Source organism: Hyla sarda, chromosome 6 (genome assembly GCF_029499605.1).
Source record: "Hyla sarda isolate aHylSar1 chromosome 6, aHylSar1.hap1, whole genome shotgun sequence".
Taxonomy (NCBI): Eukaryota; Metazoa; Chordata; class Amphibia; order Anura; family Hylidae; genus Hyla; species Hyla sarda.
Genome location: NC_079194.1, coordinates 141061830 through 141089192, shown reverse-complemented (window position 1 = coordinate 141089192; position 27363 = coordinate 141061830). Strand labels below are relative to the sequence as shown.

Genomic DNA, 27363 nt, shown 5'->3' with positions numbered 1-27363 from the left:
TTGTGTCTTGCTGTTATTAACAAGATGGGGGACCCAACCCTCCCACCTCCAGTCATCATCACTGAATAGGTCATTTAAAGAAGGTCTGCCAATAGCAGAAGTTATCTGGATGGCAGTGGCTGACGAGCACCGTTCCTGGGATAAGGTCACAAGGGTGTGGGTTGCTGGACAACCGTGAGTTCTGCAGATTCTGGAAACTAAAGGGATTTCTGGAATGAAGAGAAAGTTGGTTGTTACCACATCTTCACTTTGGTGCCTCCATTTAGATGATTCAGGACACATTGACACGAGACTTTTATAGAGAATCCCCTGACCACCATTGCAGAATGTAGGGATAGGATTCATAAACCAAACGGTAGGATAATTCCAGCGCTGACTGAACCACAGGACACAACCAGGATGGTGAATGGAAGAAATATTACACAGAATGCAACGCGTTTCGCTGCGCTTGCAACCCATAGATTGTTTCCTTAAAATGTTTTATCCATGGAGACATGAAATCTGTACTCTAAGGATAGGGTATAAATGTCAGATTGCGGGGTTCAGACTGCTGGTAAACACGCCCCCTCAATGCAGCTCTATGGGATAGACAGAGATTCCTGAGTGCAGCTTTCCCACTCTCCCGTAGAGCTGAATGGAAGGGGTGTGCCAGCCCCATTCAGAAGGAGAGCCAGGGAGCCATACTGGAGATCACGAGTGGTCCCATCGGTCGTTTAGTGACCCTTAATATAGGAGATACATTTTTGTATCCCTGAGTACTCCTTTAAAGACTATCCTTTCACTGTAGAAAATCCTTGTGGGTCAGTGAGCCGTGAAGTGGGCGGGCATAGTTTAAACATTCTTCTTCGTTCTATGATTTTTGTATAAATAAGCAGCCCCCCCCTGATGTATCTGAATAACCTCCTATTGCTGTGGAAATGGTACAAGGGGAACTTAAAGGGGTACTCCTGTGGGAAACTTTTTTTTTTAAATCAACTAGTGCCAGAAATGTAAACAGATTTGTGAATTACTTCTATTAAAGAATCTTAATCCTTCTAGTACTTATTAGGGTCTATATACTACAGAAGAAATGCTTTTCTTTTTGGATTTCTCTGATCTCATGACCATAGTGCTCTCTGCTGACCTCTGCTGTCGATTTTTGGAACTGTCCCGAGCAGGAGAAAATCCCCAATACAAACATATGCTACAGTTCCTAAAATGGACAGCAGAGGTCCGCAGAGAGCACTATGGTCATGACATCAGAAAAATCCAAAAAGAAAAGCATTTCCTCTGTAGTATACAGCCCATAAAATGTATTGGAAGGATTAAGATTTTTTAATAGAAGTAATTTATAAATCTGTTTAACTTTCTGGCACCAGATGATTTAAAAAAAAAAAAAAAAAAGTTTTCCACGGGAGTACCCCTTTAATTACTTTCTTTTAGAAGTCCTGTCTGGGTGCCTAGAGGAAACTACTTACCTGAGATTTTCCAAAACAGTGGTACAATACAGCTGATTCTTCCTAATATAGTTACTGTCTGGTGAAATTGTAGTCAGTTGTGTACCAGAAGAATAAGGCAGTGATTGTCTGTTTTGCTACTTTGCGTTCCATAATAATTTACTTTACAGGGTAAATAAAATGGAAATAAAAGCTGTAGAGCAGCTTCTTGGCTGCTCAATGGCAAGACATAATTGTATCAGTTATGTGGATTGTCTGAGAACACAAGCAGAAGGCTCAAGTAGCTCTGGACAGAATTTGTAACAGTTCTGCTAAAGTCAGAAACTTTCATCCACACAAAGGCCTCTTTCCTACCCAATCTTCAGCTCTGATCTTTTGTCTTTCTGGGGGTGGGCACCAGTGTGATCATCTGTCTACCTAGCGGGTGTATTTCCCAGGAATTCATTGCAGTCCGGCTCTAGGTAAATCCACCTCCCTAGTTACCAAAGATCCATTCTCATACCGCGTTTCTCTTATATAAATTTTAGTCACAAAAAACACACTAGGGCTTATTTTCAGAGTAGGGCTTATTTATTTACGGTATGTACATTAAACAACATACATTGCCCTCCAACGTCGATCCCCCCCCCCCCCCCCCGGCGGTTTGTCAGCCCAGCGTTGCACCCCACATCGGAGGACTAATCGTACTGTATGTCACCTGCGAGCACTGCTTCTCTCCCCCCCCGCCAAAAAATTATCAGCCGCTGCGCTGTACTTTGTATTCCTGTGCCCGGGCTGCAAATATAAAAAAACAAGCTTTACCTTACCTTTATCGTCTGTTACCCCATTGCTAAGGAACCGGCCTCATGGTTCCTTCCGCTGTTCTTGCTGCTTCCTGGGGATGGGAACGTCACAGAGCCTTCAGCCTATCACCTGCCACAGCGATGTCCTGCCTCTGCCAATGATAGGCTGAGCCCACTGTCATGTAAGAAGTCGGCTGGCTTCTTACATGACAGTGGGCTCAGCCTATCATCGGCAGAGGTGGGACATCGCTGCGGCCGGTGATAGGCTGAAGGCTCTGATACGCCCCAACACCAGGAAGCAGCAAGAGCAGCGGAGAATAGTGATGCTGGTTCCTTAGCAACGGAGGAACGGAGGACGAAATTAAGTTAAAGTTGTTTTTTTTTTATATTTGCAGCCCGGGCATTGCCTAGGTCTTATTTTCGGGGTAGGGCTTATATTGCAGCCCACCCCAATAATCCAGCTATGGCTTATTCTCGGGGTAGGGTGTATTTTCAGGGAAACACGGTATCTTTCTCCATGGACCTGCATAAAATGTAGTCCTTTACACAGAGACCTCATCTCACTAATTAATAGATGTTAAGAACTTACCTGGCCATAAGAATTAAGTGCTTGTATGATGTACCAGGCCGAAATTATGTCACAATGCATGAGGCTGTGACTGACTCCTATTGTCTTCTCGATCTACTGGTCTTCCCTTTACATGGAATGGATCCGCAGTGTATTTTACTCTGTGGATCCGCCGATGGATGACGGAGCCTACAGTGTGCCTCCATCTGTGCCTACTCGTAGCAGCAATCTGACGCTACGAGCAGACACCCAGTGTGCTGTGAGTCTCTGCGTGCATGCACAGTGTACTCACACACATCGCGGCTGCTCTTGGCCTAGCTCATAGAGTAGTGGGGGAACGACTGCAATGTCTGCGAGTAGACTGCGCATGTGCGTGGCGATTGGCAGAACACTGTGTGTTTTATTGGGCAGACTAGATGGGCCAAAAGGTTCTTATCTGCCGACACATTCTATGTTTCTATGTGTGTCTGCTCGTAGCGGCAGTTTGCCACTACAAGCAGGCACAGCTGGAGGCACACTGTAGGGTCCATCCTCGGTGGATCCACAGCGTTAAATACCCTGCGGATAAGCTCCGTGTGACCCTACCTTTACTCTAAGACTGTAAAGATCACTTTCCAGCAGTCTCTCTCTCATAACAGGAAGTCATAGCATTATTTTAGGCCTAGTGGTCAGACTGAAAACTAAATGGGAAATTCATAGATGATAAATATATTGGAAATAACACCAAAAAAAGTAAAAACAAATAGGTTTAACATAAAAACGTATATAAGAGGCCACATTCCGATGACACATTCCTTTTAAATACTTTGTGCCAGCCTGGGACAATAGTGTATTTGTACAGTCATGGCCATAAATGTTGGCACCCCTGACATTTTTCAAGAAAAAGGATTGCAGTAACACTTGTTTTGCTATTTCCCTGTTTATTCTCTTTGTGTGTATTGGATCTAAACCAAAAAAGGGAGGAAAAAAAGCAAATTGGACATAATGTCACACCAAACTCCAAAAATGGGCTGGACAAAATTATTGGCACCCTTTCAAAATTGTGGAAAAATAAGATTGTTAGCATTTTTCGAACTTTGAAGCTCTCTGCTTGTAAGGAAAATAGACATTCCAAATAAATTATATATTAATTCACAAATACAATATGTCTACTTTATGTTTGCATCATAAAGTTGACATGTTTTTACTTTTTGAAAATATCAGAGGGCTTCAAATTATAGAAGCAATTTTCTAATTTTTCAAGTAAATTTCAAAATCTGAATTTTTCAGGGACCAGTTCAGTTTTGAAGTGAATTTGAGGGTCTTTATAATGGACCCCATTATGAAAACTGCACCCCTCAACGTGTTCAAAATGACATTCAGAAAGTTTGTTAAACCTTTAGGTGTTTCACAGGAATAGCAGCAAAGTGGAGGCGAAAATTCTAAATTCATTTTTTACACTAACATGTTCTTGTAGACCCATATTTTTTTTATTTTTACAAGGGGTAAAAGGAGAAAAAGCCCCCAAAATATGTAACCCAATTTCTCTCGAGTAAGGAAATACCTCATATGTGGATATTAAAGGGGTTATCCAGGAAAAAACTTTTTTTATATTTCAACTGGCTTCAGAAAGTTAAACAGATTTGTAAATTACTTCTATTAAAAAATCTTAATCCTTTCAGTACTTATGAGCTTCTGAAGTTAAGGTTGTTCTTTTCTGTCTAAGTGCTCTCTGATGACACGTGTCTCGGGAACCGCCCAGTTTAGAAGCAAATCCCCATAGCAAACCTCTTCTAAACTGGGCAGTTCCTGAGACACGTGTCATCAGAGAGCACTTAGACAGAAAAGAACAACCTTAACTTCAGAAGCTCATAAGTACTGAAAGGATTAAGATTTTTTAATAGAAGTAATTTACAAATCTGTTTAACTTTCTGGAGCCAGTTGATATATGAAAAAAAGTTTTTTCCTGGATAACCCCTTTAAGTGATCTGCGGGTGCACTAGAGGGCTCAGAAGGGAAGGAGCGACATTGGGCTCTTGGAGAGCGAATTTTGCTGAAATGGTGCCAGAACAGCGAAAAAAAACCACATGGTATACTATTTGGGAAACTACACCCCTCAAGGAACATAACAAGGGGTGCAGTGAGCATTTACACCCCACTGGCGTTTGACAGATCTTTGTAAGGCTGCTTTCACACTATGAAGTTCACCCGTTAATAAACGTATGTTATTATGTATTATTAACAGACGTTTAATAACGGGTGAATTAAGGGATGCTACAAAACATCCGTCATGTACCGGACACATTTACACCTCTGCCTACGAACTCCCACAGCCAGGACTACTACTAACAGGCTTGTTTCCATGATGGGAGTAGAAAATCCCTAGCAGCGGAAGTCTGCAGACAGCCGGGGAGGCTACATTAGTGTTTGTACTACTACTCCCATCATGGAACAGAGTCTGTTCCATGATGGGGGTTGTAGTACAGGGGCTGAGGGATTGATCCACCCGGTCTCACTTCTGACACCCGATGCGATCAGAAGTTATTAAGCAGGGGAGCTGGCGGCATGCTCCGCAACCCTGCGATCACGATGTATTTTTTACTTTCATTTTTAAATTCCCCGCGGGGATCCCTAAATGGCTGGTACTGAGGAGCCAATCAGGGATCCCCCTGGGGTTTTAAAAATGGACAATGTGAGGGGACATATGTATAATAAAAGTGGGGGCGGCATAGAGCGCTATATATCTAGCCCCCGCCAGCGCATTAATAAAAATATGACCCCCGCCAGCCCATTTATAAGTACAGTGACCCCCCGACTTATGATGGCCCCGACATATGATCATTTCAACATATGATGGCCTCTCAGAGACCATCGTATGTTGAAGGCAGCATCGACATATGATGCTGCTGTGTGCGGGGATATCATACAAACAGCTATCTGACAGCGCTGACAACTTCAGCAACTGACAGATAGTTGTTTAATGTGCCCCGTGTGCCCCGTTCTGCCTCCTGTTACTCACATGCTGTCCTGCTAACTCACGGAGGCTTCCACTGTGAGCTCCGTGTAAGCCCCGCCCCCCCAGTGCAGCCCTAGCCAATAGCCTGCAGCATCTTGCTGCAGGCATCCAATGAGCTGCTGGCTGCCCTCCCCTTCCTTTCCTATAGAGCTGTAGTCGGCAGGATGGTAATGGAGGACATTCTGTCCCCCCTGAGGGTATTTAAAGAACTGTACAGTACTGTATGCAATGTCACACATCACATACAATACATAGACACACTATACACCCCATACATCAATGTTTCCCTATCAGTGTGCCTCCAGCTGTTGCAAAACTATAACTCCCAGCATGCCCAGACAGTCAGTGGCTGTACATGCATGCTGGGAGTTGTAGTTGTGCAACAGCTGGAGGCACCATGGTTTGTTAAACACTCCCCTAACACTCCACATACAATGGTCATCCCAGAACCAATTAGCAGTTTACCATAGAGATATGTATTTATGTATTCAACATACAATGGTTCCAAGGCCCCAGAACCAATTACCATTTTTACATAGACATATGTACTCGACATATGATGGTTCTCCTGGAACCAATTAATATCATATGTTGAGGGACCACTGTATATATCTAGCCCTCGCCAGCGCATACTGTGACCCTGCCAGCGCATTTATAAGTATATATCTATACCCCCCGCCAGCGCATACTGTGACCCCGCCAGCGCATTTGTCCTAATTTTCTATTGCAGCTATATTTGACAACCATACCTATCAGAACGTATTCAGCAGCCGCCCCACCAGATGATCCTGACAGGTATACTATTCATTCATAGCGCCAGCAGCTGTATATGTATATAGATGTGCTGGGGGGGCAGACATATAGCGTTATCTGCCCCCCACAGCGCTTCTATATACATATACAGCTGCCGGCGATATGAATGAATAGTATACCTGTCAGGATCATCGGCCGGGCGGCTGCTTGATGCGCTCCTGACATATATACTTGTCATATATAACGCTGTAAAAATGCGCTATATATGACAAGTATATATGTCAGGAGCGCATCCAGCAGCCGCCCGGCCGATGATCCTGACAGGTATACTATTCATTCATATTGCCGGCAGCTGTATATGTATATAGAAGCACTGTGGGGGGCAGATAACGCTATATGTCTGCCCCCCCAGCACATCTATATACAGTACATATACAGCTGCCGGCGCTATGAATGAATAGTATATCTGTCAGGATCATCTGGCCGGGCCGCTGCTGAATACGTTCTGATAGGTATGGTTGTCACATATACCTGCAATAGAAAATTAGGACAAATGCGCTGGCGGGGTCACAGTATGCGCTGGCGGGGGGTATAGATATATACATATAAATGCGCTGGCGGGGGTCCTATTTTTATTAATGCGCTGGCGGGGGCTAGATATATAGCGCTCTATGCCCCCCCCCCCAATAAACACTTTTATTATACATATGTCCCCTCACATTGTCCATTTTTAAAACCCCAGGGGGATCCCTGATTGGCTCCTCAGTACCGGCCATTCAGGGATCCCTGCGGGGAATTTAAAAATGAAAGTAAAAAATACATCGGGTGATTGCAGGGTTGCGGAGCATGCCGCCCGCTCCCCTGCTTAATAACTTCTGATCGCATTGGGTGTCAGAAGTGAGACCCAGTGCGATCAATCCCTCAGCCCCTGTACTACAACCCCCATCATGGAACAGAGTATTTTCCATGATGGGGGTAGTAGTACAAACACTAATGTAACCTCCCCAGCCACCGGCAGACTCCTGCAGTGGGGAATTACTACTCCCAGCATGGAAACAAGTCTGTTCCATGATGGGAGTAGTAGTAGTCCCTCAGCACTGCAGGAGTCTACTGATGTCACCTCTTCTGAGCATGCTCAGTAAAAATAATGTCCGTTATAATAACGGGCATTAACGGGTGTATTTTCTAACGTATGTCGGCCATAGACTTCAATGTTAAAAATAACATATGTTAATATAACCGTTTCTTGTGACGTGCGAAAAATTTGTGCATGTCACGTTATTTCTCCTGTCACAACTAACATACGTTAGTCATGACGGGCTATAACGTGTGACAAAGGGTAAACGAAAAAACCCATTGACTTGAATGGGGTTGTTTAACGTGTGTTAATAATTATGTTTCAAACGTACGAGTATTAACGGGAGAACCTCATAGTGTGAAAGCAGCCTAACAGTGGGCTGTGCAAATAAAAAATTACATTTTTCATTTTAACGGATCACTGTTTCAAAAATCTGTCAGTCACTTGTGGGGTGTTAAGGCTCACTATACCCCTTGTTACGTTCCATAAGGGGTGTAGTTTCCAAAATGGGGTCACATGTGGGTATTTTTTTTTTTGCGTCTATGTCAAAACCGCTGTAACCAGCAGCCACCCCTGTGCAAATCACCAGTTTAGGCCTCAAATGTACATAGTGCGCTCTCACTCCTGGGCCTTGTTGTGCGCCTCGCAAAGCATTTTATGCCCACATATGGGGTATTTCTGTACTTGGGAGAAATTGTGTTACAAATTTTGAGGGTCTTTATTTCCTTTTACCTCTTATGAAAATGAAAAGTATGGGGAAACACCAGCATGTTAGTGTAAAAAATAAAAAAATTTTACACTAACATGCTGGTGTAGACCCCAACGTTACCTTTTCATAAGGGGTAAAAGGAGAAAAAGCCCCTAAAATTTGTAGCACAATTTCTCCCGTGTACGGATATACCCCATGAGTGGCCCTAAACTGTTGCCTTGAAATACGACAGGGCTCCGAAGTGAGAGACCGCCATGCACATTTGAGGCCTAAATTAGGGATTTTCATAGGGGTGTACCCGGATGCAAGCATTAAACTTGCCTCCTCCACCAAAAATACTGTACGTCAGTTTTCCTCAAACAGGGTGCCTCCAGCTGTCGCAAAACTCCCAGAATGCCTGGACAGTCAATGGCTGTCCGGCAATACTGGGAGTTGTTATTTTGCAACAGCTGGAGGCTCCGTTTTGGAAAAACTGACGTACAAGACGTTTGTAATTTTTATTGGGGGGGAGGGGGGCACAGTGTAAGGGTAAAGTGTATATGTAGTGTTTTACTCTTTATTTAGGGTAAGTGTAGTGTACTGTTTTTAGGGTACATTCACACGGGCGGGGGTTTACAGTGAGTTTCCCGCTGCAGCAGAAAATTTGCCGCATCTCAAACTTGAAGCGGGAAACTTGCTGTAAACCTCCACCCATGTGAATGTACCCTGGCAAAACTACAACTCCCAGCATGCACTGACAAACTGTGCATGCTGGGAGTTGTAGTTATGCAACAGCTAGAAGCACACTGGTTGGGATTGGGAAACACTGAGTTAGGTAACAGACTACCGCAGTGTTTCCGCACCACTGTCTGTTTCTTAACTCAGTGTTTCCCAACCCATGTGCATCCAGCTGTTGCAAAACTACAACTCCCAGCATGCATGGTCTTTCAGTGCATGCTGGGAGTTATAGTTTTGCAACAGCAGGAGGCACATGGGTTGGGAAACACTGAGTAAGGAAACAGACAGTTTCCTAACCAGTGTGCCTCCAGTTGTTGCAGTACTACAACTCCCAGCATGCTCAGACAGCCGAAGGGCATGTTGGAAGTTGTAGTTAAGCAACAACTGGAGGAGAACAGTTTGGAGACCACTGTGTAGTGGTCTCCAAACTGTAGCCCTCCATATTTTGCAAGACTTCAACTCCAAGCATGTCCAGACTGCTCAGGCATGCTGGGAGTTGTAGTTCTGATGGGCCAGATGTTGCCGAACTACAACTCCCAGCATGCCTGGACAGTCTCAGCATGCTTTGAATTGACATCTGGAGCACTACAGTTTGGAGACCACTGTTCTTATAGATGTTGCAAAACTACAACTCCCAGCATGCTGAGACTGTCCAGGCATGCTGGGAGTTGTAGTTCTGCAACATCAGAAGGGCCAGATGTTGCATAACTACAACTACCAGCATGCCTGGACTGTCTAGACATGCTGAGAGTTGTAGTTTTGCAACATCTGGCCCATCAGAACTACAACTCCCAGCATGCCTGAGCAGTCTGGAAACTGTGGCCCTCCAGATGTTGCAAAACTACAACTCCCAGCATGCCCAAACAGCCAAAGGCTGTCTGTGCATGCTGGGAGTTGTATTTTTGAAATTCCTAGAAGCAGCAGTGAAGATCACTTCACAGCAATCTTCACTGCTGCATCTGGGACACCGCCGACGCCGCCTCCACTTGCCTGCCGCCTCCTGTCAGCCACCAGTTCCAGGTCATCGCGTAAACCCAGGTAACTGCCGGCGGTGGTCCCCGCTGCATCCACGGCCCCCGCACATCGCCGCCATCTTCCCCCGCTCTGCCCCGACATCCAGGGGCGGGCAGAGCGGGGGGAAATGAACTTTCACCCCTGCCCTGCGTTTCGCTTGTCAGTCCTGAACGGCCAGTAGCAGGGGATAGAAGGAGGTGGTACCCTGCCACCTCACTCCTATCCTTCAGGATGGTCGGAGCTGTCTCTGACAGCTCCGATCATCCCTATTTTCTGGGCTATCGGGTCATCAGAGACCCGATCAGCCTGGAATCGCTGCAAATCGCTGATCTCAGGACACCCCCAGGCATTTGCACGGGATGCCTGCTGAATGATTTCAGCAGGCATTCGTTCCGATCCCCAGCAGGCTAGCGGCGGGGATCAAAATTCCCACGGGCGTACAGGTACGCCCTTGGTTCTTAAGGGCCCATACGCCCATGGTCCCCAACAGGTTAAACTCACCCTAGGGCAAGTAACAGGTGTGGGCAATATAAAAAATCACACCTGAAAGCAGATAAAAAGGAGAGAAGTTCACTTAGTCTTTGCATTGTCTGTTTGTGTGTGCCACACTAAGCATGGACAACAGAAAGAGGAGAAGAGAACTGTCTGAGGACTTGAGACCCAAAATTGTGGAAAAATATCAACAATCTCAAGGTTACAAGTCCATCTCCAGAGATCTAGATTTGCCTTTGTCCACAGTGTGCAACATTATCCAGAAGTTTGCAACCCATGGCACTGTAGCGGAAAAGAAAAATTTATGAAAGGTGTCAACGCAGGATAGTCTGGAAGGTGGATAAGCAGCCCCAAACAAGTTCCAAAGATATTCAAGCTGTCCTGCAGGCTCAGGGAGCATCAGTGTCCGTGCAAACTATCCGTCGACATTTAAATGAAATGCTATGGCAGGGACCCAGGAGGACCCCACTACTGACACAGAGACATAAAAAAGCAAGACTACATTTTGCCAAAATGAACTTGAGCAAGCCAAAATCCTGCTGGAAAAACATCTTGTGGACAGATTAGACCAAGATAGAGCTTTTTGGTAAAGCACATCCTTCTACTGTTTGACGAAGACAGAATGAGGCCTACAAAGAAAAGAACACCGTACCTACAGTGAAATATGGTGGAGGTTCAATGATGTTTTGGGGTTTTGCTGCCTCTGGCACTGGGTGCCTTGAATGTGTGCAAGGCATCATGAAATATGAGGATTACCAATGGATTTTGGGTCGAACTGTATAGCCCAGTGTCAGAAAGCTGGGTTTGCGTCCAGATCTTGGGTCTTGCAGCAGGACAATGACTCCAAACATACGTCAAAAAGCACCCAGAAATGAATGGCAACAAAGTGCTGGAGAGTTCTGAAGTGGCCAGAAATTAGTCCAGATCTAAATCCCATTGAACACCTGTGGAGAGATCTTAATATTGCTGTTGGGAAAAGGCGCCTTCCAATAAGAGAGACCTGGAGCAGTTTGTAAAGGAAGAGTGGTCCAACATTCCGGCAGAGAGGTGTAAGAAGCTTATTGATGGTTATAAGATGCGATTGATTTCAGTTATTTTTTCCAAAGAGTGTGCAACCAAATATTAAGTTAAGGGTGCCAAAAATGTTGCCCAGCCCATTTTTGGAGTTTGGTGTGACATTATGTCCAATTTGCTTTTTTTCCTCCCTTATTTGGTTTAGTTCCAATACACACAAAGGGAATAAGCATGTGTATAGCAAAACATGTTTTACTGCAATCCTTTTCTGTTAGAAATTTCAGGGGTGTCAACATTTACGGCCATGACTGTAAACATGGGTATCCTTTTAATCATACTGACCCTCAGAATAGCTTTACTGTAATGGGCACTGTGTAAAAAAAAAAAAAGATTTAGCAAATATGCTCTTTTCTTTTGAATTTCTATATGGGTACGTAGGCGGCAAAATAAAAGAGTTATGGCTCTTAAATGGCGAGGTGGAAAAAACAAAAACACAAAGATGAAAATTGGGCCAAAATAGGCTGTGATCTTAGGAGGTTTATTTGTTACCACTGCATAGTGTCTACAAAGTACTACCAACACTACTTTAAAAAAAATTTGGGCAAGGGTGTAAAAAAAAGTAAAAAAATAAGTAAAACCAATTTCTGTAAATCCACAAAAAAATGCACTTGAACAAGACCAAAAGCTAGAAGGAAACCAATGATAAATCCCTCCCTTAAAGTGTACCTGTACAGTTTTACGCACTTTTTTGAATTTGGGACTAGAATATCTTCACCGCACATTTTACTTGCTGCATATAACTGTGCACTAGGAGGCGGAGTTTCCTGCTCCATTGCCATAGCATCCATTTCCTGCACAAGACCCAGCACCATGTGTTATGGAGATGCAGCAGGAAGCTCCGCCTCTTAATACACATTTATATTCATCAGAGAAAATAGGTGCTGGACAGAAGTGTCTGGAGATGGTGTGGATGTCTAGCAAGGAGCCGGGGGGTCTGGAGGTGACAGAGCAGTGTGGACAGAAAGATTTGAAGAATAATAGTGGTCTGAAGAGGGGACTGGAAAAGGACAGTGGTATAGAGTTTTTTTTCCAGTTTTTTAATGATTATAAGATGCCATTCTTTAAAAGAGAATAAAGCTCCGGGAATGGGTGGGCTACACACTGGAACATTACTTTTTGCCTCCTTGAATTTATGAAGCTGTTATCGTCAGCAAAGTAGATACAGACAGAATGCTGCGCAATAGACCAGTCTCCCTGGAAACTGCTGATATCAAAATGCTGGTAAAGATATTAGCAGTTTTTTAGATTATGGAAAGCCATGGGTGCTTGAATTCATAAGGACCAACGTGGGTTTGTGAGGGAGTGGGAAGCAACGACAGCATAAAACAATAATAACCTCATCTAGGCCACACAATGTAGATAGAAGGGCAAAGCTGATGATGGATGAGGATTACCCTTCTTTTGGAAATTATTAGATGCTTCTGGATTTGGTCTGAGGTTCACAGAATGGATAAGGAATGTGTAAGAGGTTATTTATCAACTTATAAGTACAAGATGTTTGGGTAGAATATTTGGCAGGAGGGAGTTATATAATTTATAGAGGTGTTCTCTCCATTAGTCAGTAAACAATGCACCCTTTCTAGGTCCCCGCATCACATCACATGTACAAGGCAGGTGCTCTCTCACCTGTGGAAACCTGATTTACCTTTTCTGCTGTGCCTTCCTCCCTTTAACAAGAGAGAAATAAGTAGGATAACAAAATGACACCCAGTCCTGCCCCAGATATCACATTCAACTCATTTTAGTAGGGGGATGAGAAAAGAACAAGAGAAACAAAGCTCTGATAGTGCAGTAGGTTTTAAAATGTGGATAGAGTAATTGAGAAATACCACTTACCTTGGAGGGTTGTGCTGTCGACAGGCACAACTCTGTTGAGCGATTTGAAAAGTAGGGGCACGGTCCGGGAGCTGCCGGTCGTCGGTACCGCAGGCAGCGGTCGAGAACGTAGCAGGGGGTGGTGCAGGAGTTCCTGGCAGGGGTTGTCCCAAAGATCCGACTAGCGGGAGCTGCGCTGCATCGGGAGGTGGAAGTGGACTGTCCAGCCTGCCAAATCATTGTGAGAACCTTGAACCTTGCCTTTGTATCACCCGCACTTCGGCAAATAAAAACGGTTTCCACAATTCCACTGCCTACGTCCATTTCTTCCACCTCCCGGTGCAGCGCCGCTCCTGCAAGTCAGATCTTTGGGACAACCCCCGCCATGGACTCCCGCACCACCCCCTGCTATATTAAACTCATTTTGCTTCTTTCTGGTTCACCACTTACATCTCTAAGAAAATAAGCCAGGAACAGAAACAGATACCTGGATTCACCAAAAAGTCAGCAAAACTTATTTACACTTATCTCTAGTGCTGCCCAGGAGGGGCCGTGTAGATACGGGGAGGAGAAAACCAGAAGAATAAGAAAACTATTATCTGTGTGACCTGGAAACTGCACTTCGTAGACTCACCAACCCTAAGGTTTTGTGCTGACCTTGGCTTTTTAGGGGGACAGTATGTTTACATGGTGGACATGGTTTTTGCATGGTCTTTAGTGACATCTTTTCACCTGGTCACTGTGGAGCGTGGGAGCAGCCATATTGCGTGATCCTCAGTACAACAATACACATCTCTTTTCTTGTGACTCAGCCTTGATCTGCTTAGTTCTCTTTTAACAGGATTACACTGAGAGATTAAGTCCAGTGCTTAGCAGACTAAGAGGTTTGTTAGTGCAACCAAGTATTAAAATTAGGGCCAGAAGTCTTAAAGGAGCACTCTCCATCTTCCTCAGTGCTAAGCAATGCCCAATTATAATTGGAAGTATCTTCCGTCCCCAGCACTGACTATGGCTTCTTGTCGATGGTAATGATAAGGCAGAGAAGATGGTAATTGGATCCGCTCAGTGTAGGATGATGGTGTGACAAAGCATCATAAATCTCCCTTATTTGTACCACCGTTCTCTCACACTGGGGTATTATCCAGATTCTCTACAAGGATAATGAGAAGAACTGAGCAGATAGAGAACTTTTCAGCTCAGAACGCTAGGCTAATGTATATTGGAACATTCCCACACAACCATACACTATAAAGGGCAGATCCTGATATTACTCTGTATACTGGACATGCCCTATATCACTCCGTACACTTGGCTGTAAAGTTTTGGAGACTCATAGAGAAAGCACTGATCTTGAGCTATTAGTTCAGTGTGCCATGCTGTGAGGTCTACTTGACTGTTTGTAGCCAACCACGATTATGACCCAGGAGTTTAACCCCATTTCTACATTTCTAACATTCCACTCCGCGATCATTTCATTGAAGTGTTTTCCCAGCTTCCAACAATAGATTTCACATTGAGTTAATTGATAGGGGGAGAAGGAACTGAGCTGGCATCGTCCTATGCACAAGATACACCTTCTAGCTGCTGTTTTTTTTTACTACAGTTTTATATCTTGCAGTTTGTGGAATTGTGCATTTATATCTACTGTAATGAGAACCTGGAAATAATGCATACTGGGAGTTGTAGTTTTGCAACAGCGGGAGGCACCCTGGTTGGGAAACACTAGTCAAGCTTGTGTGATTATGAACCTCCTAATCATACCCCCATAGCGTGGCATTTACCCATCTTACATTACAGACCCTTATTCAGCCCCTTATGTATCACAAGACTTTAATCATGATACATCTCCATTAAGAAACTTATGGAAAACCTAATTTATTGTCTTACTATGGTTGACTATCTGGAGAAGCTTAGCCAGACTGAGTCTGTGTCTGAGGTGACCATTGCCTTCATCTATACTGTCCTATGCAGCGCCATGTTGTTTCTAGGACTGCATAAAGTGCCACACTCTCACCAGCATTCAATGTGAACCTTGTGACTCTGTCCCTGGAACATAGCAAAATGTCCACCAATTGCTGGGTCCACTTTGTGTGATATGTTAACTCTTAAATGAGGACATAAAACCATGTATTCAGCCCATGATTCATCTCATGGAGTCATTTATCTGCTGGAGTCTTGAGACTACAGCATTCCTTCCTATTAGGCAGTATGTTTCTTAACCCCTTGGGGACGGAGCCCATTATGACCCTAAGGGCGGGAGCATTTTTTGCAAATCTGACCACTGTCACTTTAAGCATTAATAACTCTGGGATGCTTTTACTTAAAAATTTGATTCCGAGATTGTTTTTTCGTGACATATTCTACCTTATGTTAGTGGTAAATTTTCGTCGATATTTGCATAATTTCTTGGTGAAAAATTCAAAAATTTGATGGAAAATTAGAAAATTTAGCATTTTTCTAACTTTGAAGCTCTCTGCTTGTAAGGAAAATAGACATTCCAAATAAATTATATATTGATTCACATATACAATATGTTTACTTTATGTTTCCATCATAAAGTTGACATGTTTTTACTTTTGGAAAACATCAGAGGGCTTCAAAGTATAGGAGCAATTTTCCAATTTTTCGCAAAATTTTCAAAATCGGAATTTTTCAGGGACCAGTTCATGTTTGAAGTGGATTTGAAGGGTCTTCTGGTTAGAAATACCCCATAAATGACCCCATTATAAAAACTGCACCCCTCAAAGTATTCAAAATGACATTCAGTAAGTTACATAGTTACATAGTTAGTACGGTCGAAAAAAGACATATGTCCATCAAGTTCAACCAGGGAATTAAGGGGTAGGGGTGTGAATTAAGGGGTAGGGGTGTGAATTAAGGGGTAGGGGTGTGTAAGTGTGTTAACCCTTTAGTTATTTCACAGGAATAGCAGTAAAGTGAAGGAGAAAATTCTAAATCTTAATTTTTTACACTCGCATGTTCTTGTAGACCCAGTTTTTGAATTTTTACAAGGGGTAAAAGGAAAAAAATCCTCTCAAAATTTGTAACCCAATTTCTCTCGAGTAAGGAAATACCTCATATGTGTATCAAGTGTTCGGCGAGCGCAGTAGAGGGCTCAGAAGGGAAGGAGCAACAATGGGATTTTGGAGAGTGAGTATTTCTGAAATGGTTTTTGGGGGGCATGTCCCATTTAGGAAGCCCCTATGGTGCCAGGACAGCAAACCCCCCCCCCCCCCACATCGCATACTATTATGGAAACTACACCCTTTAAGGAACGTAACAAGGGGTACGGTGAGCCTTAACACCCCACAGGTGTTTGACAACTTTTTGTTAAATTCGGATGTGTAAATGAAAAAAAAATGTTTTCACTAAAATGCTGTTTTTTCACCAAATTTTACTTTTTTTACAAGGGGTAATAGGAGAAAATGCCCCCCAAAATTTGTAACCGCATTTCTTCTGAGTATGGAAATACCCCATGTTTGGACGTCAAGTGCACTGCGAGCGAACTACAATGCTCAGAAGAGAAGGAGCGTCATTGAGCTTTTAGAGAGATAATTTGTTTGGAATGGAAGTCGGGGGCCATGTGCATTTACAAAGCCCCCCGTGGTGCCAGAACAGTGGACCCCCCCCACATGTGACCCCATTTTGAAAACTACACCCCTAACGGAATGTAATAAGGGGTACAGTGAGCATTTACACCCTACTGGCGTTTGACAGATCTTTGGAACAGTGGGCTGTGCAAACAAAAAAATTACGTTTTTCATTTTCTCGGACCACTGTTCCAAAAATCTGTCAGACACCTGTGGGGAGTAAATGCTCACTGTACCCCTTGTTACATTCCGTGAGGGGTATAGTTTCCAAAATGGGGTCACATGTGGGTATTTATTTTTTGGGGTTTATGTCAGAACCGCTGTAAAATCGGCCACCCCTGTGCAAATCACCAATTCAGGCCTCAAATGTACATAGTGCGCTCTCACTCCTGAGCCTTGTTGTACGCTCACAGAGCATTTTACACCCACATATGGGGTATTTCCGTACTCAGGAGAAATTGCGTTACAAATTTTGGGGGCCTTTTTTTCCATTTACCTCTTGTGAAAATAAAAAGTTAAGGGCAACACCAGCATGTTAGTGTAAAAAATTTTTTTTTTACACTAACAGGCTGGTGTAGACCCCAACTTTTCCTTTTCATAAGGGTTAAAAGGAGAAAAAGCCCCCCAAAATTTGTAGTGCAATTTCTCCCGAGTACAGAAATATCCCATATGTGGCCCTAAACTGTTTCCTTGAAACACGACAGGGCTCCAAAGTGAGAGAGCGCCATGCGCATTTGAGGACTAAATTAGGGATTGCATAGGGGTGGACATAGGGGTATTCTACGCCAGTGATTCCCAAACAGGGTGCCTCCAGCTGTTGCTAAACTCCCAGCATGCCTGGACAGTCAGTGGCTGTCCAGAAATGCGTGGAGTTGTTGTTTTTCAACAGCTGGAGGCTCCGTTTTGGAAACACTGACGTAAAATATGTTTTTAATTTTTATTGGGGGGGACAGTGTAAGGGGGTGTTTATGTAATGTTTTACCCTTTATTATGTGTTAGTCTAGTGTAGTGTTTTTAGGGTACATTCACACTGGCGGGTTACGGTGAGTTTCCCGCTAGGAATTTGCGCTGCGGCGAAAAATTTGCCGCAGCTCATACTTGAAGCAGGAAACTTACTGTAAACCCGCCTACGTGAATGTACCCTGTACGTTCACATGGGGGGCAAACCTCCAGCTGTTTCAAAACTACAACTCCCAGCATGCACTGTCTGTCAGTACATGCTGGGAGTTGTAGTTTTGCAACAGCTCGAGGCACACTGGTTGGAAAACCTTCAGTTAGGTTCTGTTACCTAACTCAGTATTTTCCAACCAGTGTGCATCCAGCTGTTGCAAAACTACAACTCCCAGCATGCATGGTCTGTCAGTACATGCTGGGAGTTGTAGTTTTGCAACAGCTGGAGGCACACTGGTTGGAAAACCTTCAGTAAGGTTCTGTTACCTAACTCAGTATTTTCCAACCAGTGTGCCTCCAGCTGTTGCAAAACTACAACTCCCAGCATGTACTGACAGACCGTGCATGCTGGGAGTTGTAGTTTTGCAACAGCTGGAGGCACACTGGTTGGAAAACCTTCAGTTAGGTTCTGTTACCTAACTCAGTATTTTCCAACCAGTGTGCCTCCAGCTGTAGCAAAACTACAATTCCCAGCATGTACTGATCACAGAAGGGCATGCTGGGAGATGTAGTTATGCAACAGCTGGATGTACGCAACTACAACTCCCAGCATGCTGAGATAGCTGTTTGCTGTTTGGGCATGCTGCGATTTGCAGTTTTGCAACATCTGGAGTGCTACAATTTAGAGACCACTGAGCAGTGATCTCCAAACAGCTGTGTGGGCATGCTAGGAGTTGTAGTTTTGCAAGATCTAGACGGCAGTATAGAGATCACTGTGCAGTGGTCTCTAAACTGTAGACCTCCAGCTGTTGCAAAACTACAAATCCCAGCATGCCCACACAGCAAACAGCTGTCTGGGCATGCTGGGAGTTGTAGGTTTGCAACATCTGGAGGGCTACAGTCTAGAGACCACCATAGTGGTCTCAGACTGTAGTCCTCTAGATGTTGCCAGGCAACTCACCGGCTTCCATCGCATCCAGGGAGACGTCCTCTTCTGCCACACGCCACCCGCAGATCTCCGTCGCCGCCCGCCGATCACCGTCGCTCCGCAGCCTCCAGACGGGTAAGTGGATTCCGGCGCCGGTCCTCTTCGTTTTCCCCCTTCTGCCCGCCTATTGTGGGTGGGCAGAACGGGGAACACGAAAGTAAAGCCCTCCGCCCCCGTTCTGCTATTGGTGGTCACGTCTAGACCACCAATAGCAGGGATAGGAGGGGTGGCACCCCTGCCACCTCACTCCTATCGCTTCAGGGGGATCGTGGGTTTCTTAGACAACCGTGATCCCCCTTATATTCCGGGTCACCATAGACCCGTAATGACCCGGAATCGGCGCAAATCGCAAGTGTGAATTCACTTGCAATTTGCGCTGATCGCCGACATGGGGGGGTCTAATGACCCCCCTGGGCATTTGCACGGGGTGCCTGCTGATAGATATCTACAGTCACCCCGGTCCGGTCCCCGTCCGGCACGCGGCGGGGACTGAAATTCCCACGGGCGTATGGATACGCCCTTCGTCCTTACGTACCAGGACGCAAGGGCGTATGCATACGCCCTTCGTCCCCAACAGGTTAAAGGGGTATTCCAGGAAAAAACTTTTTTTTTATATATCAACTGGCTCCAGAAAGTTAAACAGATTTGTAAATTACTTCTATTAAAAAATCTTAATCCTTTCAATAATCATCAGCTGCTGAAGTTGAGTTGTTCTTTTATGTCTGGCAACAGTGCTCTCTGCTGACATCTCTGCTTGTCTCGGGAACTGCACAGAATAGAAGAGGTTTGCTATGGGCATTTGCTTCTACTCTGGACAGTTCCCGAGACACGTGTCATCAGAGAACACTTACGCTGCATTCACACCTCGTTTTTGCAATACGGTTGCCGTATCCGGTTTGATTAAAAAAAAAATAATCGAACCGTAGTGCAAACCGTATACATAGACATTTCCTTGTAAACCGTATGCCAACCGTAGCATCAGGTTGTGTACGTTTTGCATCCTTTACGGTTGTATACGGTTTTTAACGGTACACCAAACCGTAGTCTACTACGGTTTTGTGTCCCGGTCAAAAACCATATCCAACCTGTATGCGGTTATTTTAAAATGGAGTTCTATGCTAACCGTATATAACCGTATTTGCATCCGGTTACATCCGGTTTGCACAATACGGTTTTTCATTTTCTTTTTTTTTCTTGGGAAATTCAATAAAAAGAAGAACTTTATTTAAAATGTTGACAAACTTTAAAACCGTATATATTTTTTTTCAAGAAAAACGTATTAAAACGTATGCAAACGTGAGGAGGCATATATGTTTGCATACGTTTCGGTCCAGTTCGGTGACATACGTTTTTTTAACAGAAACTGGATATGGCAACAGTATTGCAAAAACGAGATGTGAATGCAGCCTTGGACAGAAAAGAACAACTCAACTTCAGCAGCTCATAAGTACTGAAAGGATTAAGATTTTTTAATAGAAGTAATTTACAAATCTGTTTAACTTTCTGGAGTCGGTTGATATATATAAAAAAGTTTTTTTTCCTGGATAACCCCTTTAAAATGTCCCAGGAAGAATAAATCCTAACTCTAAGCCAACAAGCAAAGATTCTGAGTGACAAACTGTTCTAGAAATTGGCAACCAATGGCGATGAATGTAAACTTTATGGCCCATTTCACACTCCAGGTGGTACTTTACAGTCCCTCATCGAGTAAATGCCCCAGGAGCAGCAGCAAACATTACAGAAAGAGTCCGTCCAATAATAAAGCTGCGGCTCCATGGGGATATGGAAAGGATAAGTCGTCTATTTGAACATCTGGTAATGACCCCAACTTGGTGACAGCCCCTAGCAGGAATATTATTTATTTTGAAGCACTATTGATTCTAGGGCTCTTTACTCATAAAAGCAGGCTTATATACAACACAACAAAAACAAGTGCAAAAACATGATGTCAATGAGTGACAGACCGGACCTAGACATGACTCTGCCCATGAGGGCTCATCTGAAGTCTCACCAAAGAATGAAAAGTCCAGTGAGATGACAAGTAAATGTGGGATGTGTATTCTTCAACTAGACCCATAGGGGGGTATTTATCAATTTTGCCTGTTGAACATTTCTTTTTACCCTTCTTTTTTTCACTTTGGTTTTCGTGGACATGCACCAAATTTATCATTTGGTGCAAGATGTTAGTAATTTTGGCACAAATGTTGAAATCAGCACCTTTTACACAGAACTTGCCGCCACAGAGGACGCGTATTTTACCCTGTAGAGAAGCCATTTCGGAGTCCCTCCTGCAGTATATCGGCAAGCGACGTGAGTTATTTTCTTTTGTGGGGTTTATATATATATATCATGTGAAATGGATTTTATTTTTAACTTGAGTGTTTTTTTGTGTGGTTATTTTAGTGCAGTGGTCTTCAAACTGTGGCCCTCCAGATGTTGCAAAACTACAACTCCCAGCATGCCCGGACAGCCAACGGCTGTCCGGGCATGCTGGGAGTTGTAGTTTTGCAACATCTGGAGGGCCACAGTTTGAAGACCGCTGCTTTAGTGCTTACCTTTCCTGAACCTGTGCGGCCATGCCCAATGCTGTCTCAACAGAGGGTGAAGGTTCCTCAAAGACAACTATGTCGCAGGATAGTATTGAGCAGCCCCGGAGGCGTTGATGCTTTCACAAAACATTTTTTTTATGTATTTTGACTCCTTTACATTTTCTGACATTGCTATGTGTGTTTACCATGTACAAAATTTCTTGGCAGTGAATGGCGCCCAAAAAAACCCTAAAGGTGCTAAATTGCGCCAAAGATCGATTGGCGCAAATGATGAATTACTGACCAAATTACAGGACCGTGTGATTTTGAGAGAGTTGTAAAAATGACAGTGGAGAAAATGCGCCAAACAAAGTATTGCGCCAAAGTTACAGGAAAAAAAACACATAACTCCTTTGATAAATAGCCCCAATTGCGTGTAGTGACCATCCCAGACAGGGCAGACTAAAGCCTTGTGTCGGCAGAAGTCATTTCCGCGAGTCTTCATCCAGCAGATAGTTTTTTCCTCTACATAATAAAGGACTGCGGTGAGAGCGCACTTAGTTACCCTTCGCTGAACACTACCTGCTACATTTCTCAGCCCTTCAGACTAGAATGCCTTTGTATTGTAGCTATCATGTTGCTGCATTGAGCTGCTGCTTTGCAGTGGAAGATAAGGGGAAGTTAAACGGAAAATGATCCCTGAACAAAGGCTAAAGAGAAACACATTAACATCCCCAGAACACATTGTCCACATCCTTACCTTCCTTATGTTAACTGAGAATGGCAAATCATGAATTCTTCTCCCTAAAATGAGAAAATTGCCTTCTATCTCATGGGATTTTTTTTTTTTTTTTGTAATAGGCTGAGATAGATGTGTTTTTTTGTTTTTTTTTGTATTTTTTTTAGTCTTAAAAGCTATGTAACTATGGTCTAGCACAGTGGTCCCCAAACTGTGACCCTCCAGATGTTGCAAAACTACAACTCCCAGCATGCCCGGACCGCCGTTGGCTGTCCAGGCATGCTGGGAGTTGTAGTTTTGCAACATCTGGAGGGCCACAGTTTGGGGACCACTGGTCTAGCAGAAGCCATAAGATGCACAGAAAAAAGAGGATTCAGAGAGGTAATCTTGGAGGAATCACCTGATGAGATCTTCTCTTCTCTACCAGGTATTTCTGAACAGTAAAGTGGCACCATCCAGGAAAAAAACTTTTATATATATATATATATATATATATATATATATATATATATCAACTGGCTCCAAAAAGTTAAACAGATTTGTAAATTACTTCTATTAAAAAATCTTAATCCTTTCAGTACTTATGAGCTTCTGAAGTTAAGGTTGTTCTTTTCTGTCTAAGGGCTCTCTGATGACACCTGTCTCGGGAACCGCCCAGTTAAGAAGCAAATCCCCATAGCAAACCTCTTCTAAACTGGGCGGTTCCTGAGACACGTGTCATCAGAGAGCACTTAGACAGAAAAGAACAACCTTAACTTCAGAAGCTCATAAGTACTGAAAGGATTAAGATTGTTTAATAGAAGTAATTTACAAATCTGTTTAACTTTCTGGAGCCAGTTGATATATAAAATTATTTTTTTCCTGGATAACCCCTTTAACCACCAACCATCGCCATTAAAAAACAATACAGTATCTGTAAAAAGGTCTTGTCTGAGGATGGAGGGTATTGAGTCAATATATATTACCCTTACAGTCAATATGGTTACCCTTACAGCTTCCTCAGAAGGGGCTTTCACAATACCGTTTGGGCCATCATGGTTACCGTCATGCTTCATCTACCCCCTTGTATTTACTTCTTTGGTCAAAGATTGTTATATACTCTGCCCTGAGCCTCACTTAGGTGGCATATGTTTATAGCCGAGGAGCCCCTCTGTCCTGGGGTCATTGAAGGTCAGTAGAAGGTTACAGTGGTATTGTATGCATCTATATGTATACAGTATGGGGGAGATTTATCAAAACCAGTGTAGAGGAAGAGTGGTGCAGTTGCTAATAGCAACCAATCAGATTGCTTCTTTCATTTTCCACAGGACTCTTTGAAAATGAAAGAAGCAAGCTGATTGGTTGCTATGGGCAACTACACCACTCTTCCTCTGCACAAGTTTTGATAAATATCCCCCTATATCTATATTATAAACTGCAGTGGGCTAACACAAAGTCATCAGCCACACTTGAATTCTCAGGATTTTTTTTAAATATTTGATTATATGTCACCTCGGAACCCCATTAACAGGTATATATATATATATATATATATATATATATATATAATTTTTGGGGTCAGTGGAGTCGTGTGAACATGACTTTGCTAATCATATACCGATCCTGAGTTACATCCTGCATTATAAAGGAGATATATATAAAAAAGAAGAGATGCGCTCCTAGTGGAGAATCATAAGGGGGGTTGACGTGTGGGCGTGTCTTTTGCACCTTACCGTGTAGCGTTGTGCTGAGGGCACAACACCTTGATGAGCTTGTAGACTCGCTGGGGTTTGTGGTTGAAAATACAGGCGGCAGCCTGGGCGTCCTTCACCGTGACCTCCAGGCCGTGGTGTAGCTTTAGTATGAGGAGAACCGAAAAGATAGGACTTGCTTAGCCCTTGGCGCCTATTCCCCAAGTAACGATTCCAGCCGGTAGTAGTCCGTAAAACAACTGGCCCACTTCCGTCTGGTGGCTCTCGCAGCGAGAGCCACCAGACAGAAGTGGGCCAGTTGTTTTACGGACTACTACCGGTTGGAATCGTTACTTGGGGAATAGGCGCCAAGGGCTAAGCAAGTCCTATCTTTTCGGTTCTCCACATCCTGCATTATGGTCCAGAGCTACACTCACTATTCTGCTAGCTCTATAATTGTGTACATGCATTACATTACTTATCCTATACCGATCCTGACTTACATCCTGTATTATACTCCAGTATTACACTTGTTTTATTTGCTGTGTGCAAAACGTACATTGCTTATCCTGTACTGAGTTACATTCTATATTATACACCAGTATTACACTTACTATTCTGCACAGGAGACACTTTAGAGCTGCACTCACTATTCTGCTGGTGGTGTCATTGTTCGCATGTGTTACTTTACTTATCCTGTACTGAAAGTTACATTCTGTATCGTACTACTGTATTGCAGTCAGTATTCTGCTGGTGGAGTCACAGTACATACTTACTCTTCAGAATTGTACCCGCTATTCTGCTGATGGAGTCATTCTGTACATTTATTTCATTTATAATACAACATGGCTGCACTCAATTTTCTGCTGCTCATTGCTGGAAACAATCAGAAAGCTTGTGGACAGACAGACCCCCTTACAGTTTACTGAGCTCCCAATATATATGTTTTTAATATATATGTTTTATATTGTTGCTTTGCCTGCTGATGTCTTGGATTCAAATCTGAGTTTGTATGTTCTCCCCGGGTCTGTGTGGGTTTCCTCTGGGTCCTCTGGTTTCCTCCCACACTCCAGAAATATACTGATCGGTAGCCCCAGTGGGGACAGGGAACACTGTAAGTGATAACAATATCTGCACAGTGCTGGGGAATATGTTGGTGCTATGTAAGTAGACTGATAATAACTAGGGGGTTAGTTGGTTTGCTTGGTGTTTCTAGTTGTAGATGACAACCTGCTTACTGATACATCGTCTGACCAGTTCAGAATAAATATGTAAGCAGCATAGCCACAGGTAAAGGTTGTCCAGGTGATGTCATAACCAAGAGGTCATGTGGTATAATCATGTGCTTTTGTGGAGGGTTGTCTGTAATCTGCACGTGCATGGATGGTGGGGTCATGTGACATAACCTGGATGGCGGTATGTAGGTATATAAGAGTTCAGGACTGGTAGACTTATGTCAGACAGTGGTAGAGCTATCTTTAGGCAGCTTTTCTATGCCGCAAAAATGGAGAATATATATGTATATCAGTATTGGGTAATATACTATATACATTGGCGCTCTATAAAAGGATACAGATGGAGTACACTGTACCTACCTATGTCTGCTCCGCTTGATTGTGCTCTGAATCTTATTCTTATATGTAGCGCATATATCAGGCTGTATGTAGGTAATATGCATCTACAGGAAAATGAATGGACAATATTAATGCTGTTATAAGTTTCCAACTTTTAAATCCGATGGGTTATTCCTTTAGTATGACAAACACAGGGGTTTTCTTATATGTATATATTGATATGAATAATCCCCTTCCTGTATCCAAGTGTTAGGTAATGTACCTGAGATAGCAGGTTGTGCTTCAATTGTGGAGAGCAGGGGTCTGGATCCTTGCGGGTCTGGTCAGAATGAACCCTCCTTTAATGGAGCCAATCGAGAGACTACCCTGGCCGGTGGCGAGTTGGATGCCATTAGGGACGTCACTACGGGAGTGCAGATTGTCCAAAAAAACGTGTTTCAAAGGCAGTATCGGCCTACTTCGTCTGGGATGGGTACATCCTGGATTCTCCGCTCTTTTACAGCTTTACAGATTTTGAGTGACATATCTCCAGTGTCCGCCCCGTTCCGGGGAGTATTTCTTTCTACCACATTTCTTTCCACATCTTGATTAAAATATTTTTACTTATGTTGAAATCCCCAGTGATTGCGCTTTTAATCATAATCTTCCAAAAAAAAACTAAATTTCAAAATCAATATTGAGGCCATGCGGGGCTCTCGTATTGAATTCAAAGATCCATTTAGCCACCGCTCTGGACATGCGGGCAATGTAATTTCCACCCCGCCAATGTGGTGTGATTTTCTCTATCCCGCAAACAATAGAGCCCTTCATAGTGGATTCATGTTTATCCCTATAATGTGCAGATAGAGGGTGTCCATCATATCCTCTTCTGACATTATAAAGATGCTCAGAAATTCTTTGGGCCAAGAGTCTCTTTGTACGTCCAATATATCACTTATTACAGGGGCATCTAATTCTGTATATTACCCCCTTACTTTTACAGTGGATGTGACTGTTTATGGTTTTCTTGATGTCACCATTTTTTATGGATAAAATTGGTTTTGAAGTATCTGTGCCACAACATGCTTTGCATTTGCGGTAGGGATAAAACCTTTTAATTGCTTTTGAGGGGATAAAATACACACCATGCTATTTTTTTTAGGATTCTTTTTAGCTTTTATTGTGGGTGCTATTAAATTCCCCAAATTCTGTGCTCTTTAGAAAATGAATGATGGTTCATTCTGTATTTTTTCTCCAATTATCTTATCGTTTCTCAAAATGTCCCAATGTTTTCTGATTATTCGTTTAAGTAAATAGCTTTGATTTGAGTACATTGTTATAATAGGTAGTTTGATTTTTTTCTTTTTCCTCCTCTTTCTTCTCCTTATTTTTATTCTTAAGTAGTGTTTCCCTTTCTATAACAGCCACTTCCATACTTGTTTGATTAAGTCTTTTATCTTCATAACCTCTGTTTTGGAATTTTTTCTTAAAATTATTTGCTTCTTGTTCATATTCCTGCACTCTGGTGCAATTGCGGCGTGCTCGAATAAATTGACTATGCGGAATGTTTGCCAGCCAACTTGGTAGGTGGCAGCTGGTTTTCCTGGTAAAGCTATTGCTGTTCGTAGGTTTGTGGAATATTTTAGTCTCGATTTTATTAGCTTTGATATAGATATTCAGATCTAAAAAATGTATATCTGTTTTACTATATCTGGCAGAATTTTTATTTATTTTTTTATTAATATCTTCAAA

The 27363-nt window shown here is 43.2% G+C and overlaps 1 protein-coding gene and 1 long non-coding RNA gene across 16 annotated transcripts in view; one reads left to right on the top strand and one right to left on the bottom strand.

Moving 5' to 3' along the window:
- The window catches only part of ATP2B2 (ATPase plasma membrane Ca2+ transporting 2), a 281828-nt gene that overhangs the window by 25950 nt on the left and 228515 nt on the right, over positions 1-27363 (top strand). The gene's annotated exons all lie outside the window — the stretch shown is intronic.
- Positions 27-26011, bottom strand: LOC130276230 (uncharacterized). The gene is made up of 3 exons (XR_008845058.1): positions 25895-26011; positions 25654-25736; positions 27-209 (listed from the first exon to the last, which is right to left on the bottom strand). It is a non-coding gene; the product is annotated as an uncharacterized LOC130276230 (long non-coding RNA).